Source organism: Cryptomeria japonica, chromosome 3, assembly GCF_030272615.1.
Source record: "Cryptomeria japonica chromosome 3, Sugi_1.0, whole genome shotgun sequence".
Taxonomy (NCBI): Eukaryota; Viridiplantae; Streptophyta; class Pinopsida; order Cupressales; family Cupressaceae; genus Cryptomeria; species Cryptomeria japonica.
The window spans coordinates 801,281,163-801,297,350 of record NC_081407.1 but is presented as its reverse complement, the minus strand read 5'-3'; positions in this window follow the sequence as shown (position 1 = coordinate 801,297,350).

Here is a 16,188-nt window from a genome sequence, read left to right as displayed (position 1 = left end):
TAATATGTCAATGGCTGCAACAAAATCTGATGTCATAATATTTGATGTTAACTCCTGTGACTGCTACTCCAGATTAAACTGATTTGCTAGAATTTTAGAGAGGATCAAATCATCATCCTGGAGGTGTATGAATGATTCTCTATTAATCAACATAAGATGATCGACAAAATTGACGTCCTCCTCGAATTATTCTCCCACATTAGGCCAAACAACTTGTTCTTGATCAATTTGGGGCTAGGCAAGTGAATACAGAGCTAGAGCTTTAGTAGTATTTCCATAAAAAATAGTCATGTCCCCTGATTGACATCCAATATATGCATCGAATGTAGCAAGCCAAGGTCTCCCTAAATAACCAGATATCTCCCCAATGTAGCTTTAGAAGACAGGATCATAAAATCTGCTAGATATTCCTAGGATTCTAAAGTAACGACAATATCTTCAATCATACCATCAGGTCGAACTGTGGAACTGTTAGAAAGATGTAGGATTGTAGGTGTAGGCCTGAGACTGGTTATGTCAAGTTTTTGCATAATATATCTTGTCATTACATTGATGGATGCTCCCAAATCTATTAAGGCATTCTTTATCTGAGTGCCATTGGTGACTATTTTCACAATAGGACTACCAGGGTCAGAATATTTAGGAATTGAAACTTTTCTGAACATAATATTAGCGAATTGACCCATTACATGCACTATTTGTGGATCTTTTTTCTTTCTGTCAGGTTTCTTTAAATATGCCTCTTTAATTGCTTTACCATAAATAGGGACATCCTTAATAGCTTGAAATAATGGAATTTTAACACATGTGTTTTAGCTCATCTATGATATCAAAATTTATATCCTCTTCCTGAGGAATCTCTTTAGCTTGCAATCTTTGACGAAATGGGGGTATTTACTGATTTTGAGGTATTTGGGTTGCTGGGCTAGATATTTCCTTTTCCTTTTGTATCTTAGTTATAACTAAAGGGGACGGGTTAGGTAAAGTTTTCCCGGATCTAAGGTGAATATCACTTATAGAATGAGAATAAGTTGGATATTGATTAGGATCAACTGAATAAACTTGATGTTGCTGCTGCGGCCTGCTATTAGGATTTGGCATGGGTTGAGTGGGTAGCTATGTAGGTTTAGGTGGAACGGTATTGGCAGTAGGAGGAGGCATTATAGCAGGTTGCTGCTGTAGTTGTTGATACCCAGATGACTGATTTGTCCATTGCTGACCTCTCTCCATTAAGGGGTAGGTTGCCAATTCCCTTGGAATTATTGCCATGGTCCTTGAGGATGAGACCAATTTCCTTGTGGTTTCTAACTATGAAGTTTGAATGGCAAAAATTTTCCCTTGGCCTTGAGGATTATACCAATTTTGATAATTTTCAAAATTTTGAGCATATGGAGATTGCCATTGATTATTTTGTGCATATGAATTTCCACTATAACCAGAAAAATAAAGTGGATCACGAGGCATACCTTGTCTTGGAAAATTTGGCCTCCTTTGAGAAACATAGAAAACTTGTTCATCATCTCCTTGTATAGTCTTGAAATCAGGAACTTGAAGATTTGCAACCATCTTACATCTGCAGTCTCTTTTCTTGTGTCTATAATTTGGACAGAATTCTCCAAGGATTGCATCAGCTTCCTCATGCTTCTTCTTAGCTTGAAGTATATCTAATTGAGTATCTATATTATTTATGATATCCTCCTTAAAATCCTTGAAAAGGTGGCTAAGCTCCATTCGAGAAACTCCATTACTGGATGTTGACGAAGGAATTCCCGGCTTGAAATGCCTACCCTTCTTAGAAGAAGATTTGGAATACTTCTGACAGATTTGGCCAATGTTATTCCATGTTGCTTGTGTTATATCACCACCTCCCATAAGGTCTAAAGCATCCGTGTATTTATCACTGATTCCCTTTAAAAGTATTAACTTAAGAGAATCTTCATTTAGAGTACTATGCTTGGACCTCTTGACACTGAATAAAAAGCTCTCCAGATAATCTTCTAGACTCCCATCTTCCTCCTGTGTCATTTTAAACATATCATCCCCATGACAGTTAGTCCCTCTATAATAATCTTTATATTTCACAAGAAACAACCGTTTCATCTCATCCCATGTAGTGATTGTACTACTCCCTAGACTCATAAACCATCTCAAAGTTGATTCTTTTAAAGTGGTAGTAAATACTTTGAGTCTATGGGCATCTGTAGTATAATCATAACTCCTATATAGGACATCAAATTCAAACAAGAAAGCGTCGAGATCCTTTGTCACTAATGCATAGAATTTAGGAAGGGAAGAAGTTGGAATGTTTTTGAGATTAGCATTATCATGCAAATCAGAAATATGGAACTCAAATGTTGGGTTCATAGGTGGAGGTGGGTTATTCCCACTAGGGGTGGATTTCCTTGCATTGGTCTTTGAGGAGTTACTGGAGTTACTGAACAAAGTTCCTCTTCAGGAGGTCCAAAGAGGAAATGAAGGTTGTTCTCAGAAAGATCAAGTTCAAGTGGGTTCAAATTATTTGGGGCTTGGTAAAGTGCAGCAAAAGTATTTACATCTAGTGCTTCATATGGATCGAGTCTTGTATGATTAGGACGGCTAGGAAGGAATCTACCTTGAGAATCTTTTCTTCATCTATGCATGAAAATTCACGAGAATTACTTAAAACAAACTGAGTTATAAAAAAAACTATACTAAAAACTTGAAAATTCATAACTGTAATAGGTTCTTAGTTTGACACCATCCTCAACAACGACACCAAAAATGTTTGCCTCGCCAATAGGAACAATAACTAGAGCTAAAGTCTCAACACAAAGATTGGTCATTTATTCTGTGTAGCTATTATCTCAATGACTGAAGTTCATTTATCTGTCAACCCAGGGACGCATTACTTGAAATGGGTCTGCACTGTATATGCACTAAGTTCCTATGATAGTTATTCTACACTACTACAACAACTAAATCTATTCAAAATAAATAAATGAAAACATAACAACTGATTGTCTATAGGAAAGCTTAACATTAATAGAATATTCTAATTAAATAACTATTAACTAAGTTCAAAGCTGACAAACAAGAATTACTTTGTTTGCTTTGACTACAAGAACAATCACAAGATCTGGTTCTAGTGGCTGCAAGAACAATCAATCACTAGAACATCTACTGCAGCAAAAGGAAAACTTAATCTAACAAACGCACAAGAATAATCACCAAGTGGGCCCCCTTGGATGAATGTATCCAGACTTCAAAGATAATTCTATATACTCAGAATAACATCTTTTATTCATTGTTTTCATTGTTTTATTTAAACGAAAAACTACAACAAACTTCCTACAATCTAGATCACACCCATGAAATAAGGCGGAAAACATTTATGATTGGAACAAAAGAAGTTAATCTACAGAAAACGTGGAACTTAGCTAAACCGCAACCAAGAATATAACATGGCGGTGTTACAAGATTGACGTTTGCTGAAGACAAACATAAATGAATTTGCCATTGCCTTGTTATTCCTTTGCTGATTCTTACACACACCATCTTCTCTGCTATTTTGAGTGTTTTACCATCCTTGAATGTCTCCAACTTCTTTTATGACGTGTTTCACCATCTGGCTTGCAATAACTGCTTCTGTAGCATCTCATTTATTCCAGCAATTAAAAGATAGAACACACACACACACACACACACCCACACACACACACACACATCTATTTTCATTAATCACAACACTTATAGATTCACACATGATATTACCTATGATAATCCGCATAGTGACAAGAATAATAGGTCAAAACAATATAGGATTTAATGGGTTTAGTTATCATCTAGAATGCACATAGTCAAACTTTAATACATCACATGACTCAAACACTATCCCAATATGCAACTTCAAACATGGAAAAAAATTATCTGTTATAGGAAAAAAAGAGCTATTATTTCAGCTCATCAATATATCCATCTCATGTCAATTGAATATTACAAATATAATCAAACAAGCTATTCTTTCTATTCTCTCTTGTGGAAGGATAAATTTATTTTTAGGTTATCCTGGGGTGAGCAGAGTTCACAATAAATTCCTACAATATTGAGAGAATTGTGAACAGGATACCCATGTTTATCTAGAAAATGTATGTAGATTTATATTATTTTTTCTTTAAAATTTTAATAATTGTCTTATATATATGTTAGGTTTCTTAAATGATTGAAAATATGAGACCATAATAGGTCTATCAATAATTGTATGGGTCTCTAAGAAGAACTCATTTGTGTGTATCTACACACATGTACAAGCCTGACACCACCAAATATTTATAAATATTTCATGATCATGTACTATGCAAATATGCAAAATAGTACGATGCAAATATGCAAAATAGTACGATGCAAATATGCAAAGCAGGGTTAGTATTTTTCTTACTCATTGTGGATTAGTTACATACATTTTGACCTCATACACATTTACAAACATGAGATTTTTTAGTGTTCATTAAGTCTACAAACTCTAGGAGTGTCTATTTTGTGAGGTCTACAAACATAAGAAATGTGTGTGTAAAGATATTATACTAAATATACAAGTGTACATGTTGTTTGAGTTTTAAATTATAATTATCTCAACCAGTTATAGGCTGATATTTTGTGGAGTTTCAAGTAGTATGTAACACTTTTTTTATTCGAGTTAACTTTGTTTAAGCATGTATAAACATTATTCTCTTGGTCAACCATATCATTAAATTTTTTCTAAGTGATTGTTAATATTTGACCAACTTCAAGTTTGTAAGCTATAAAGATTTTGTTGATTATGGGCATTCTCCAACTACAAGAGGGAGGGGATCACTACTAGAAAGTATAGTTCTCTCTTGATAATTTATGTCCTAGTAGTGGTGCCCTCCCTCTTGTAGTTGGAGAATGCCAAAGACTCAATTACTCAAAAATGTAGTTTGTATTTCACATGATATAGATAGTAATTTGTAATACATGTTTTTTTTTTAATGTAATGTTCATTAATAATTTGTTTAAACAAATTATTTCTTGAATATATTAGTTGTAATATTTATTGGATTAATATGCATTAATTTATCATAAATAATTTATGGTATGCGATAATTTTATATATTTACTTATTAGAAAAAACTATGAAATAGTGAGTTAAGATAGAAAAATTACTATGTTTTGTTAGACAAGTTTTCAATATAATTTTAGAGAACAAATAGGTGTTCATTACAATGTCAAATATGTTGATGTAATTTGGTGATAAAACATTGGTGCTTCATAATTATGATACTATAATGAATATTTTATATTTTTTGAATGGATCTTTAATTATGTTAAACGAAGTTATGATTTTATTCTTTTATACAACAATCCAACATATAATTTAGTTAATTTCTTAATTATATTAGTTTATTATGATTAGTTAGAGGGAGTAATTTGGGGCCCATAATTAAATTTGGATTTAAATATTTAGAAAAAAACAAACTATTTCTACGTTACTCATTGCAATAAATACAACCTAAACAGAATAAGTACAAAAAAAAATAAAAAAATACACGATCTATAATTTTAATAATTACAAATTTAACAAACAATAAATTAATTTAAAAATATTTTGCTTATGGCCCTGCGTGGCTTATGAATTATACTCTGACTAGTAGTATTTTATCACTGTTAAACTCTCGTAGTATGGTTTTTGTTTTTGATAGAGGTAAAAGGATGCTTCTTTGCTGATTTTATGCAGACAATGGTTCTGCCACTATTCTCTTAATTGTACCTATGGGTCAGCCCCCTCGTTTTTGGCTACTGTTATTATCAAAAACATTTACAAAAAATTTATGTATAATAAAATAAATTTAAAATTAAAATTTCTAATATCATTGTCTAATTTATTAGTTATTTAAAATTAATATTTTTCTTCACACAAACAAATAAATCCCACAAAATCTTACCTACTACTAAAATAAAATTAGCCTTCCACTATCATGGCTAATCATGTAATTTATTTTATAGAAGTTTAGTTATTAAATTATTTAAATTAATTTCAAATTATAAATTCATATTTTAAATAAATATCTATATAAATTAATTAGTAGTTTGACTTTACTAAGATAATTTATTTAATAATTTCTAATAAATTATTTTATACTTTACATCCTTAAAAAAAATAGTACATATGTTATCCTAAAATTCATCATTATCAACATTAAATAATACATCAAGTAGTTAACATTAACACATTTTATACAAGTCTTAATCATAATAAATCAAAAACCAAAACAATCTTACAAAGTTTAATTTAATCTTAAAATAAAATATTTAATAATAATTTTAATTGATGTATTTGTACTTTATTTATATAATATGGTTTGACTTTGTTAAGGATTTTTTTCAATATCTAATAATTTATTTTATATTTTACATTTTAAATAGAGAATTCATATCTTAACCTAAAACTTAGGCATTAATGTGAAATATTTTATTCAAATAATATTTAATGTTTCATTTGAAATGGCTTAGTCATAATATTACAAGTCAAAATGTCAAATTTAAGAAAACAAATATAAGATATAATTTTTAAATTTTTTATATTATATCGAATTGATTTAGGTCATTTGTGTAAAAGATTTAGCTAAAATTATAAAATCCATCCATCCTTATGCTCATTTTAATCCCTCTTCACTAATTCATCTCACACATCTCCTTACTTTTTCTAGATGTAATCACTGGTTTAATCATATTTACAAAATTCAAATCCATCTCTTGCTAAGTCAATATTATATTACCTTAAATTTATGATTATTAGTTATAGAAAATAGATCGTTTCGTCATAAATATTATAGATATCTGCATTTTAAAATTTAAATCATAACTAAATTTAAATATATACACAATAATTTATACATCATGATAAAATAAATACATAATACTTCTCTTTATTAATTTATACAAATACCTAAATTCAGTTCAACTAATATATAGTTTACTCCACATACTTTATATATAGATTAAAGTTAATATATAATTGAAACATAATTCATAATGAAAATATTATATTACATCTATATAAATAATTAATAAATAAAATAAATTCATATAAAATAAATTCGTATTTCTTAAAATATATAGAATCATTAAAATTTAATATATTATATTTTTAAAAGTTGTTACTAGATTAATATTCATTTAATGTTTTAATTATGTTAACTAATTATTTTAAAAGTATATACGATCTATTTTCCATATTATATGTTATTATACTCTAATGAACATAAATAGAAAAATTAAGGTAGGGGACACAACAAAATACAGTACTCTCACGAATTTATTTATTTATTTAGTAGTTACTAATTATATGTATAGTATGATCACGTGAGTTGGCTTTTATGATATAGACCAAGATAAAACCATATTTTAAAGTAGCTTAGGTTATAGTTCTTCCAAAAAGAAGAATCTAAATTGTATAAATTATTTAGATTTAGATTTTCTTTATCTAAATTATATAATTGCCATTAATGTTGACAAACGAACACTGGAAAATACGTTTTCATTATTGTAATTTTAGGCTTATTAAATAAATAAATTCAATCGCATTTGGAATTGGTAAATTTTATAATTTAAATACTTATTTTAGAAAAGTGAATGTAAAGTATAATACTGTCACTTATTTTAAATTTAATGGTTGGTAATTTTGGACTAATTTTTTAATCTAGATTTTTAAGATGGAAATAGTTTTCATTTTAATAAAACATTTTTAGCAACTGTATTCAAGTAGTTTGGATGAAGCAGATGCTGAAAGATATCAAAGTTGTGTATGATGAGCCTACTTTTATTTAATGTGACAATTCAAGTGCTATTAATATTTCCAAGAATTTGGTATTGCATTCTAAAACAAAGCATATATCAATTAAGTTTCACTTTTTGAGGGAGAAAGTGACGAGGAAGTTAAATTGGAGTATGTATCTACAAAGGATGAAATTGTAGATATTTTCACTAAGCCTTTGTCTACAAATACATTTTTGTATTTGAGAGACAAATTAGGGGTCTCTACCCCTCCTGATGAGAACTAGGTGCATTGAGATGCACCAATCTGGTGGACTTTAGAGTCTTATCTTTTTATCCGGGTTGATGAGTTGGTGCTGCTACTCAGCCAGAGTAGTCAGTGTGTTGTTCAGAGCTGAGAGTTTATCTGGTTTGGGGAGAGAAGCTTGATCAGTTTATATCTTTGGCATTGTTGTCAAAGGGGGAGAGAAGCATGTGAAAAACTGCCTCATCCTTGGTGCTCTGTGTGCATGATCTAAGGGGGAGTTTGTTGGAATTTGCTGGGGTTGATTTATTCCTTTGCATTGATTGTTTTTCACATTCATATGTTGCCATCAATGCCAAAGGGGGAGATTGTTGGATATTGCTGCTGCTAGGATATGTTGTTGTCATTGATGTCAACATATTCTTGTGTTTTGGTGTTGCAAAGAATTGTTTTGATGATCCGGTGATTGTAGTGTTAGTTGATCTGGTTAGTTTATCGATTTTCTATGCTGAATCAATAGAGAGACTTCAGTCTTTATTGATTCCATGATGCTATGTGATGATTTGATTGAGTTGAGGATTTTGGTATGGAGATTGGTTTTCAGTATTCAGAGTTGCGGTGTTCTGGTGTTTGATTCGTTGTGCTCTGGTATGACTATATCTTGTGTTTGGGAGAGCGTTTGGGATGCTCATGTGTATCTTCATTTCAAATGGTTCGTTTTGATGCTTCACAAGCTATCTTTCTTATCCGAGTTGCTGCTGTTAAGTGTTCTTGAGTGTTAGTGTGTTGATCGATGAAGATTTGAATACGTGGTGTTGGTGCAGCTATTGCAGATGATTCTAACGTGCTTGTTGGTGTTTCCTAATCATGTCCTATTTGTTTTCATGGTCCATATTGATCCTTGTGCGTGTTATTGAATATCTTCTAGGTCCGATAATATTCTTTGTGTTATGCGGTATTTTTGGTGGTTTAACATGTTGTGGTTGATCTTGGTGAGATTTCCGGTGGTGGTGCACGTTTGAGGAGTTGATGTAGGTCCATCTTATGTTGTTTATGACAGTGTATTGGTCCAGTGGTTGATTTATGTATCATGTGATGTAATTTTGTAATTAGGTGTTAAGGGTTTGGCCGACCTTGTAGTCAAGGTTGATGATTTGTATAAATGGGTGTTATTGGTGGTTCAGTGATGCGTGGTTGTTGAGTCTGCATTATGAGAGAGTGGTGTATGTGCGATCAAGTGGATTCATTTTTGGGTGTAGTATATTGAGTAAAGATTGGTGAAGGATAGACATGTGAGCTTAATCAAAACTGTCATCAGGCATAAGCAGATGCTATTTTTGCAGTTCATCTTTGTCAGATTGCAATCCGAATTTATTTGTAAGGCAGTGAACCTTCCTTAAGGGTTGTAGCCTTCTAGGTCATTGTAATTTGAGCAGTGAGTTCTAGGCAGTGTGCTTGAATGCATGTGCATTCCCCATTGTAATATTTTCACATACTACTGCAGAGTATCATCTTATTGTGGGTAGGTTCCCATAGTGGGTTTTTCCTTAACTGGGTTTTCCACGTCAAAAATATTGGTGTTATGTGTGTTGCTATTATTGCTATATCTTTCTTTTTTCCATAGTTGATCAAATCTGAGATTGTGCTTAATTTTTTTAATCTGGTGAAAACTGATTCACACCCCCCTCTCAGTTTTCCTTGTTGTTGCCAACAAGTAACACACATAGTGATTCACCATTAGAGAATGATCATAGTTTGGAACCAGCGATAACTCCATCTATCATACTATGTGTGGCTCCTTTAAAATATTTTCCACCATCTCTAAATGATATTGAGAAACATTGGGATATAGATGGTTTTCTAGACTAGCTCACTTGTGTAGTATATTCCTTTGTGTGTAATCTTGTGTGTAATATGTTCCCCATAATACGATGCTTGGCACGTGTTTGTGTTTTATTAATCTCCACTTGGATGACTCTTTTTGTCTATTGGCACAAGGAAACAAAGGGTTTGACCTTGTTGTGACATTCTTCTATTTGTATCCCACTTCTTTTATATGTTGTATACATGTGTTGAACATTTTCTTTTGTGTTGTCTACTTGGAGATGATGCAAAATGTTGAGATCTTTTTGGTCTCTTCCATGTTGACCAAAAATACTTGTGTTGTTCATCTTATGTGCTCTTCTTCCACTGTTCTTGTACTTCCACTATTTTTGGGGTGTGAGGTCAATTCATTACAATTATACTTGGTATACATGATTTATCTAATGTGCATACTGACCCTAGATAGTGGATCCCTTATGTGCTCTTTTATGTCCTATGGATTTCACCTTTTCTTTGGCTATGTTTGGGAGCATTTCATTTTTGGGATATGCTTGTCTTTTGAATGTATGTATGCTACCTTAAAGCAATTTCTCTCGGTAAGGCATACACAATCTTTTTAATGTGGGGGCATAAACTCCACTATATGTTACACTTTGTGCATACACCATAAGGTTGGTTTGTACACTTTTACACACCATGATATTTTTGGTACATGGTGCAACACCCATTTTGTAGAAAAGTTTTTGTCAAGATTATTTAGAAAATCGATCTTTTTCTTTGTAATGTCTCTTTGTGATAACATGATTTATAGTAAGAATCTCGTTACTAGACTAAAAAACCATGTCTCTTCTCTTCTCTTCTCATTCTCTCTTCTCATGTAGTTCATATTAAACAACTCCTTACTAGACCTAGAAGCCATATCTCTTTTTCTCTCTCGCATGCTCCATGTGACAATCACATTGCCCCTTCTATCTTTATGTTCTAGATTGATGTGTAAAAGCATAAAACTGTGTCACGTTTCAGGCCAACTTATCAACACAAGCGAATTTAAGTAATTCTATCTAAAAATTAATTTTAGTCAACCATATGGTCTATATAGATTCATTTTAGCAAATTTATAAATGGGGCACAAGTTTTCCAATTGGGGGTGTCTACTAAATGTATATTTTATACCACTTTGGGTCTAATTACCAAAAAAATAAAAAAATAAAAAAAACTCGATGTTTTAACAACTCCTACTCTTATAAATAATATATTTTTTGAAATGTAAAAATACCCTTTTATAGATCTATAAGTGAATTTTCCGAAATATATATTTTTTAATATTTTAATTGGTTTTTATGTTTTATATTTTATTTTTATTGAAAGTAGGTCATCAACACTAAAATATAAGGTTGATTATCTTGTTAAGGAAAAATACTAAAATTTATTTAAAACTTTTGAAAAAAATATGATGCAATAGAGAAAAGAATCTATGTCAAGATGATATAATTCTTTTCTAATTTGGATAAATAATTAAGAAAAAAGGTGGTGGGAATTGGAAAGAGTTATATTTCAGCATATGCAACTTTTCAAATTTATTGAAAAATATATATTTATAAAAAGAAGTGAAACATATATCTATGCACTAAAGTTTCAAGTTATCAATATACACAAAAAAAATTGAAGAAAAAAGGTAAAATTTATTTAGTAAAGTGGTGGCTTGTGCAACTTCAATTTCAACATTTTATCAACAACTAAATTATAGTGTTTAGAATGAAGGGATTGTGAAGGAAAATATGTAAATGATGTAGAATTTTAGTACTAGCTATTGACTGGATCTAAGGTCCCGGGCAAGGCCTGAGGTTTTCTCCTCTCGGCTCTTTCCTACCGGTGCCCACACTGAGTGGAGATTGTAATTTTATTTATTATTAAATAAAATATGGCTTCGGCCTTTTACCTAGCACAAAAAATAAAATAGAATGAAGGGATTGTGAAGGAAAATATGTAAATGATGTAGAATTTTAGTACTAGCTATTGACTGGATCTAAGGTCCCGGGCAAGGCCTGAGGTTTTCTCCTCTCCGCTCTTTCCTACCGGTGCCCACACTGAGCAGAGATTGTAATTTTATTTATTATTAAATAAAATAAGGCTTCGGCCTTTTACCTAGCACAAAAAATAAAATAAAAAATTAGTGTTTACTTTTAAAAAAACTACATTCAAATAATTTTTTAAATTTTTATTAAATTACAAACATAAAATAGACAATAGAATATATATATATATATATATATATATATATATATATATATATATATATATATATATATATATATATATATATATATATATGATCGATAAAAGGCCAAAGCCAAAATATTTTATTAAATTATAAACATATTACATTCTCCTATCAATGCGGGCACCGGTAGGAAAGAGCGGAGAAGAGAAATCCTCCGACCTTGCCTGAGACTTAAGTCCTATTCAATGATTTTGAAACAATTTAAATTATATTATTTTCTTCTTCAGCCTTTCATCCTCTATTGAGCAGGCCAGTCCAAGTGCTCTTCACTTCTGACTATTGAAATGAATGTCCCATCACAGGGATGCATTTTGCAGCATACTACCTCCAATCTCTATAAGGACTTTCCTCCTTTATCTTTATACACAGGCTTCTAGCTAGCATTGTCACCTACAAAATCAAATCTCAACACAACCCTGCAACATACCACTTCATAATTTGTTAGTCTAAAAGACATATTTCATATAAAATAGCATTATCTTCACTTTCCACTATTGCTATTACAACCTAGACATCTTTTCTATTGAGATAACAAAGAATTCACTTTAATGTTGTCTGCAAGACAAAATATTACCTAGGTTACAATAACCTTGTGTCAGGTGGCCTTGCTCCATCCCCATTTCAGGAAGACACATTTTTCGTCATAGATCAAATGGTTCAATTATACCATAGATGGACTAAAAGGAAAGAATACACTACTCCCCTAAAGAATCATAATCATAATTATTTCCTAGAGAAGTTCCAATCCCATTAAGTTTCTGCATATAAAAGATTTCCATTCCTTTCTACAACTAGTATAGTTAGCTTAACATATCTATTTATTTGCATGAGTATATTTTACTGTATGAAGACTCTGAGTCCTAGAATTCCTACAAATGTGGAACATAAGAGTGTTAAAAAGCAATTTATCCTCCTCATTTCCGAATTACAGTGTTTCCTTAAGAAAACCATGCCACAGATCATAAGTGAAACCTTAGGATATATTATATATCAATCAAAATTAGCCAGAATGCACCCTAAAAGGTATGCTAAAGGACAAGTAGAAATATCTAGATAAAACCCGAGACTTCTCCCATAAGGCTCATTAGCTAACAACCTATATCTGATAGGCCTAAAGATAAAACCCATCCCCTGGTGTCGGAGATATCACAAAATTTTTCTTTCCCTTTGACCCGTGTGACCTTAATAATTATTGGAGGTGTTTATGGTAAAAATAGAAACAACACTATTGAAAGACTAAATGAATTCAACCACAAAACCCTAGCCTAACAACAACAAAGATCCACCATAATATATGAAGATTACCTAAGACAATGCAAATCAAATGAAATCACAAAGATTATACCATCACATGTCCAATTAGGTTTGGATCTCCATTCTTCTTATCTCCATTGATCTTGCTTGATATATTTTCTCTCAGATTTTATATGTGCACAAGAGCTCAAAAAAGAATGGAAATGTGGTTGCAAGTAGGTTTGATCACATATGAAAGCTCGAATGCTACAAGGCTTGATTAGAATGATTGATTAGGGTTGATAATGAAGGAAGCATCTCCTTATATAGAAGACACTATAAGAAATGGAGGGATAAGATTGAGAGGTGTAAGAGATAAATGGTCGGCTAGGATTAGAGGGTAGGTAGAGGAAATAAGAAAATAATGAGAGGGCAGGTAGTGTAGGAATTAAGAGACGAATGACATGTGTCATGGGTAGAAAAGGTTAATGAATTTAATTAAATAAATAAATATTTATTTAATTAATAGAGGAAATGGGATCAATTAAACAAATAAAATATTTATTTAATTTAGAAAAGGATAATTTAAATAAATAAATGTATTTATTTAAATGAGAAATAAGGCTAGAAGAGGATAAATGAATTAATTAGATAAATAAAGATTTATTTAATTAATAAAAGAATGAGGCTAAAATAATTAAATAAATAAAGATATTTATTTAATTAGACAAGACAATATTAGGTGTCTACATTTTGCCCCTCTTTGAGACAATGCAGCTTGTCACATTGTTTCAAAGAAGATAAGATGAACTGATACAAAGTTGCCCCAAGATGGGAATGATATGCCCCCTCGAGAGATTGGATGAAAATGTCTGAAAAGATCACAAACAATCTCTCGATAAGAAAGAAAGGGTAGAATGGAATGACCAGATAAGATAGAGTGACAGAGTCACAGGATAAAGAAGACTGACTCGGGAGACTAGGGCTAGGGTAGTCTATAAGATATACTATGAGGGGAAACATCCTCATTGTCATCCACACATCCAAGAGATCAGAGTGCAGAGAGAAGTCAACAGTCAACAACGATGGCATTGGTGCACAGATTCAATCGCATTTGCCGATTTCAGAGGCTAGCAAATGCAGGAGAGTCGGTAAGTACCAAAAAACCTCCTTGTACTTTGTTGCATTAAATGTTGTCATAAATGCATGTCAAGTAGAGCAATAAATGCGGGTTAGGTAGGTCTAGTTAAATGTCAAGCGGGGGGAAAAATGAGAAAGCGCATCTATGTTGGTGCCAGGTGCATCTTGGTAGGCTAGGCACGTCTGTGTTTGTGCCAAGTGCATCTACGATTGTAATAGCGTCTATGTTAGATGCGAGGGCATCTGTGTCTTGCAAGCGCATTTGTGCAGGACAGGCACATTTGTGAAGTATGTAAGCACATTTGTGTCCTGAATGCACATTTATGTCTTCAAGGTCAAATCGACAGTTCTGTGATAAACATACGTTGTCGATTGGATAAGCTGCTGAGAGGATACACTCAAGTAGGTCCTCTAGGGAAGACTAGGATAATAGATAGGTTTGAGATTGATCAAGGCATTTTGTGATGAACAAGGAGTACCATAGAAATTGACAATTTTGTGATAGAACATAAGTTGCCAATTGGATTAGGCCGAAATTTACAATTCTGTGATAGAACATACATTGCCAATTGGATAAGCTACTCAAGAGGATACACTCAAGTAGGTACCCTAAAGATAGGATCAAAGAAACACTTTGTGATGAATAGGGAATGCTACTAGGATAGGAAGCAATACTTTGTAATGAACAAGGAGTACTAAAAAGAGCAGCACTTTGTGATGAACAGGGAATGCTACTAGGATAAAAAACAATACTTTGTGATGAACAGGGAGTACCACTAGGGTAGAAAGCAACACTTTGTGATGAATAGGGAGTACCACTAAGATAAGAAGCAACACTTTGTGATGAACATGGAATGCCACTAGGATTGACACAATTGATTTGCTTGACTATAGGAGGGCCTACCGATGCTGGAGTCACAAGAGAGATTTCCTTCGACTCATAGTTTATGAGAAGAGCTGACACTCGAGGATAGAGAAACGGTTCAGGTATGGGCTTGCAATATATTCTTTATGTGCCTGAGTTTTAGGCGAACATGGGATTGCTAACTGCATTAGCCGAGAGATGGCACTTAGAGACATGTACGTTTTATTTGCCGATGGGTGAGATGATAGTCACCTTGGAGGATGTATATAGGATACTGTGGATACCGATCGATGGGGAGTTAGTTCCTTACGATCGAGATAGAGACAGGGATGCACTGAGATGAGTGTTCCAGGATCTAGGAATAGAGATGAGGGCTGGACATGTGGCCTGGGATACTATGACAACTACAATATTGGCACTACCAGTGGTACTGGTAGGAGTTATCAGTGGATTCCTCTGTCCGGATAGGGTGACACAAGGGTTGGTAGTTGGATGGGGGAGGATGCTAGAGACATTGGTGACTGAGCACACTAGGTTTGCATGGGGGCCGTGTCTGTTGGCACACTTGTATTATGAGTTGCATCAGTTTGTATATCACAGATCAACAAGATTGGGATGTGGAGTGACCTTGCTGCAGGTTTGGGTGTATAAGCATCTGCCAGTTACACGATTGATACATTTTAGAAGCAAAGGACATGGACATAGTTATGCTCATTTGTATGATATGATTACGTCACAACCACAGATTGGGAGACTAGATTATTGGCGTCGGGTTATGGATGAGATAGACAGTGTGGTATGGAGGCCGTACCGGGACTGTGAGGAGTGGGA